Here is a 5,956-nt window from a genome sequence, read left to right as displayed (position 1 = left end):
GAAGGTCAGTTATGTTAGTTTGACGTGTACAATATAGTGATTCGATACTTCCACACATCACCCACTGCTTATCAAAAGTGTACTCCTTAATCCCATCACCTATTTCACCCATCCCCCCCACTTCCCCTTTGGTTGTTGTTCTTTACAGTTAACAGTCTGTTTTTTGGTTTGCTTCTATCTCCCTCTTTTTACCCTTTGCTCATTTGTTTTGTTTCTTAAATTCCACATATGAGCAAAATCATATGGTATTTACTTTCTCTGATTTATTTCAATTAGCATTATACTCTCTAGCTCCATCCATGTTGCAAATGGCAAGATTTCATTCTTTTTATGGATGATTAATATTCTAGTGTGTATGTGTGTGTGTGTGTGTATGTGTGTATATACACACCACATCTTTTATATACATTCATCAATCGATGGACTGTTTCCATAATTTGGCTAATGTAAATAATGGTGCTATAAACATAGGAGTGCATGTATCCCTTTGAATTAGTGTTCTTCCATTTTTGGGTAATTGCATGGCAGTATATGATTACTATATTGTAGGGTAGTTCTATTTTTAACTTTTTGAGGAACTTCATACTGTTTTCTTTTCTTTTTCTTTTGTTTTTATTGAAGCTCAATTTGCCAACATATAGTGTAACATCCACTGCTCATCCCATCAAGTGCCATACTGTTTTCTACATTGGCTGCATTAGTTTGCATTCCCACAAACAGTATAAGAGGGTTCCTTTTTCTCAGATCCTCAAAAAGCTCCTGTGTTTTTGAAAAAGAACTACTCAAGGGCAGCCTGGGTGGCTCGGCAGTTTAGCGCTGCCTTTGGCCCAGGGCATGATCCTGGAGACCTGGAATTGAGTCCCCTGTCGGGCTCCCTGCATAAAGCTTGCTTCTCCCTCTGTCTGTGTCTCTGCCTCTCTCTCTCTGTTTCTTATGAATAAATAAATAATCTTAAAAAAAGAACTACTCATATTCTAATGAGAGAGATTTAAAAAGTGGTTAAACAGGTGTATTTCTAAAATACTTTATTTTGAAAAAAAATCTCATATCTGCAAACATTTTTATGAAAACAGTATGTGTATAGTATATATACATACACCACATCTTTATCCATTCATCAGTCAATCTTCTGAAAATATTTTACCTAGATTCACCAATTATTATATTGAAATATTCTTTTTCTTCTTATAATTCTTATTATTTTGCTGAGCTTTTGAGACTAAGTTGCACTCATTGTACCACTTCATCCTAAGAACTTGAGCAAGCATCTACTAAAAACAGGACATATACCTACAGAAACATACCATAAGCATTAAATTTAGAAAATTTAGCATTAATACTATTATCTAATATATATTCCATTTTCAACTTCCACAAATTATTCCAGTTCTGTCTTTAATAGGACTTTTATTTCTGTCTAGGAACCAATCAAGAACCAGGCATTTCATTTAGTTTTCATATTTTTATAGTCTCTTTTAATTTGGAACTGTTCTCAGCATTTTTTTCATCTTTAATAGATCATTTTTTCATACTGCCATTTTTTAGGAGTATAAGCTTGTGTGTGTGCATGACCATGTATGTATGTATGTGAGTAGGATTGCTGCATTATGATTACACTCAAGTTATATTTTTGGTAAAATTATCACATTCTGACAGGTGACATTTTATACAAGTTTTGAGATATAGAAAACATTTATATAGAGATGTGAAATGTGGCACTGAAGACAGAACTAGAAACTGAATTGAAGATTTTTTGAATCCTAATGCAAGGCTTTTACTACTAACTATAGATGCTGTGGATGGCTTTTGAAAGCTTGAGTTTTTTTATTATCAATGTGAAATTATTAAAAATTAGATGTGTCAAATAGAAGGCTTGAACCATACTTTCAAAAGATAGATTGTGGTATGATATAACCAGAACTGATTGCCTAAAGAAAACATTCAAAACTAGTCCCTAGTTAACTGCAGATATAAAGAATCTTTAATTTGAAATTTAATTTTGATCTTTAAGGTGTTTATGCTTTCTGACAGGAAAAAAAATGTAGAATTTATGTTTGGGGGGCAAAAAGGCTATATCTAGTATTAGGGCAGGCCTCAACAAGCTAACTATTAACATTTGCAAATTCAGAACATTCTAAGGGTGAATACGGTATCTCTACTGGATATTGTAGAATCACAAAACAGTCACATTCTTGCAGAGTGTCCCCTTATTTGGTATGTAGAGTAAGCTCAGAGAGAAGATTTGCCCAAATTTACAAAGCTGAAAAGTGTATAGGTTAATTTCTTTCCTAGGATTCTCAATCCATTGTCCAACTGATAGATTCCTAGAATATGCTTACAGAAACAACAGAATTTTGACTTCATGGATTATGCTTTTGCCATTGACCATCTCCTTGGTAGATTAGGCCTTTTACAGTTGGGCCCCAGTCTCCCACTGGTATTTTAGTAATAGAATGGAGTGTGCCAAAAGACATTCACAACCGCTTAATCAGACGCACATTTAGTCTCACTTATTTTGACCTTCAAGCATTTACTTATGAAAGTGCATGAGGTTTCTTTTCAGATTAATGCCAAGTTTCAATCGCCATAGACCACAGGAAAAATCTTTTTTTTATGTGATTCCCCAAAAATGAATTCAACAATACTTTTATCAGCCATGTTTTTAATCCATTAGCAATATTGACTTTGCCATGAAATGAGAGTAATTCAATTTTAGATTATATTATAAAGCTGAAATTATTATAGCTTTGCCTCCTAGTTTTACAGTAGTTAAGGCTATGTCAGAGTTTTCATGGTGAAGCTTTATATTTCAAAGTTTTATAATCAGACATTAAAGAGAACAAAAAAAAAAGCCAAATGGCTTTTGAGACTGCATTGGCGCCCACAAGAAATCCATGTCAGGCTTTTTATTCAAAGAGATCCACATCGATGGGCAAGTCCCTCTGCTTAATAACTTTCATTATTAGATTGGCTATGGATGCCACCAACACATTTTCCTAATGCTACAGTGGGGCCCATTTTTCAGTTTTTCAGCCTCAGTATTAGGTATGGAAATCTATATGGTACTATAAACAGAAGACAAAAGATACAATATAACCATCCAGTCTCTTATTACCTGTCTATGTGCAGGTTGCTTAATATTGTTGAGACTCAAGTTATTTAAATTGAAGAATGAAGAAAAATTTATCCTATGTTTCTGAAAGCAAGGACCTTTTGTAATCCTTTCCAAACCTCATATCTGAGTTTATGTTAAAATGAAGAGGCAGCTAATATAAGAGATCCTTAAGATTAGAAAAGAGATTGCTATCTCCATCTTATATTTGAAACATATTAGAAAAAGGTCATCCCCCAAAATAACCAATAAAAGACAAGTACCTGACTTAAAATATATTTATTTAAATCATCTCTTTAATAAATTACAAATGAACATTGTTAGCTATTAATAACTTGGCATGAATATTCTGAAGACACATCTATATTCAACATACTTGATAGGCCATGTATAGGAATGGCCATAAGTGAAATTACTATTTACTGATGGAAAGCTCCCTGAAGTCAAAGAATAGTGAAGTAAGAAGAAAATGGACAGCAGTGTTGAATAAGTTGCAACTTCCTGCATAACTCTGCTCAGGATCCCTACTCTTCATTTATATTTACTTTGACTCCATACAAATTTAAGCCTCTTATAGGCATGGCAATGTTTAGACATCATGCTTTGTTTAAATAAATAAGATGGCACTCATGCCACCTGGGATGTTTAACTTTATCTTGGACAGGCTATGTAAATTCTTAATAACAATCATAGTTCCTGTATCATCTGCATTTACTAATAGCAACCATGAAGTTACATAATTCACATACATCAACTAAGTTAATAATCACAACAATCTCATGAGGGAGTTATCTTCATTTCACTAGTAAGGAATGGAGGTTTAGAAAGAAGAAATAATTTCATCAAGGCCATCTGCGAGTGGCAAATTCAGTATTAGGATACGGTTTTCCCAAAGCCTGATTTTTTTTTTTTTTTTGGTTATAAATGCTTTGTCTTTTCTCTTCTTTTCTTTTTTTTCTTTTCTTTTCTTTTCTTTTCTTTTTTCTTTTCTTTCTTTTCTTTCTTTTCTTTTTTTAACATAGAAAAACTCAGGCAGCCCTGGTGGCTTAGTGGTTTAGCGGTGCCTTCAGTCCGGGGTGTGTCCCTGGAGTCCCAGGATCCAGTCCCAGGTCAGGCTCCCTGTATGGAGCCTGCTTCTACCTTTGCCTGTGTCTCTGCCTCCCTCTCTCTCTCTCTCTCTCTCTCTCTCTGTGTGTCTCTCATGAATAAATAAATAAAATCTTAAAAAAAATAACATAGAGAAACTTGGTGGTGGATAATAGCCATCAGATGTTTCTCTAAGAGTTCAAATTCAGGCTTTCTTATAAAATGTAAATGAACACCTACACATGGATAGGTAACTGTTGTCAAAATTAAGCTTATTTACTAAAAAAAAGATTCATTATCCGAACTTTATTTTGCATTCTTTTCATCTTTGCTATTAGGCACTAGAGCATCTGATCCCTCAAGAAAACATGGGTCCTTCCAATATTATTTTTTTGTAATCTTAATGCCATCACTTGGAACACCACTTGAGCCATTCTGAGATATCTGGCATATCTTGGACCCTTAACTATAATTAAGATTTCTTTTTGAGATTTATTTATTTATTCATGAGAGACACACGGAGAGAGAGGGAGAGACATAGGCAGAGGGAGAAGCAGGCTCTCCACAGGAGCCCAATGCGGGACTCAATCCTGGATCCTGGGATCACGACTCAAGGCAAAGGTGGACGCTCAATGGCTGAGCCACCCAGGTGCCCCTGAATTAAGATATTTTCTGATGTTACTTCACTTTCCTGTGATCTACAGTCTTATATACTGTTCTGCTGTGATTGCTCTGAAGTGGTTTCAGAATGTGATTGATTCATTTGTGATACCAGTGTCACTTACAGGAGATACTTCAAATGTCACATCATTTAAGCCTGGGATAGTTGACAATTTTGCAACTAAAATACGAAGAGCTGTTTGGATACTAAACACACTACAATAATAAGAGCAATTTGCTGGATATGAAGAGAAAGTTCTGCCAGTGTCTCCTTACAGACTATAGAAAAGTGGTTGAGGAACTGTACAGTGTTCACCACAAACTGGTTTAGAAAATGCTACTGGTCTTTTCTGTTGAACAGCTGGCGCTTTGTGGTCAAGTCTATGCCTGACCTCATGAGAAGAATCCCATCTTCATCCATCTCCTTACAGGGTGAAAGACCCACAGCTTGCCCACAAACCCTTCAAAGATGGGATCACCCAAAGCCTACACCCTTAAATTTTATTTTATATATATGTCTCATAATTTCCTAAGACAGAACAACAAATGAATCTCCCATGAAGAAGAGGAAAACATTATGGAAGTGAAATCTCTAACATTCAACATTCCATAAGTGAGACCAACTGGTACAATCCAATCAGTTCCTAAGCTCTACTTGCTTCCTACAGGCAACCCAGGTTCAGAGACGTGGATATATGCACTGAGTTGTTTAGTAACAAAAAACTAACTGGATGTCTCCAGAACATCGTGGTTGGCTGAAAACCTTGCTAGGTCTGTCATGGCAGGAAAGGCATACAAAAGAAAATAGTATTTGAGCAGAAGTCTGAAAGAGGAGTAGGAATTAGCTATACATGGGAGCTGAATATATAAGAACAATGAAAACATGGGGATCCCTGGGTGGCTCAGCGGTTTGGCGCCTGCCTTTGGCCCAGGGCGTGATCCCGGAGTCCCGGAATCGAGTCTCACGTCAGGCTCCTGGCATGGAGCCTGCTTCTCCCTCCTCCTGTGTCTCTGCCCCCCCCCCTCTCTCTCTCTTTCTCTCTATCATAAATAAATAATAAAATAAATAAATCTTGAAAAAAAATGAAAACAAAAAAA

The 5,956-nt window shown here is 35.7% G+C and overlaps 1 pseudogene; it reads right to left on the bottom strand.

Moving 5' to 3' along the window:
- Positions 1-4,477: 4,477 nt before the first annotated feature.
- On the bottom strand, positions 4,478-5,279 carry LOC129501207 (WASH complex subunit 3-like; annotated as a pseudogene).
- Between the last annotated feature and the right edge of the window lie 677 nt (positions 5,280-5,956).

The sequence above is a fragment of the Nyctereutes procyonoides genome, unplaced genomic scaffold (genome assembly GCF_905146905.1).
Source record: "Nyctereutes procyonoides isolate TBG_1078 unplaced genomic scaffold, NYPRO_anot_genome, whole genome shotgun sequence".
Classification (NCBI taxonomy): Eukaryota; Metazoa; Chordata; class Mammalia; order Carnivora; family Canidae; genus Nyctereutes; species Nyctereutes procyonoides.
Note: the sequence above shows the minus strand (reverse complement) of the source record. Positions and strands in the feature narration are given on the sequence as shown.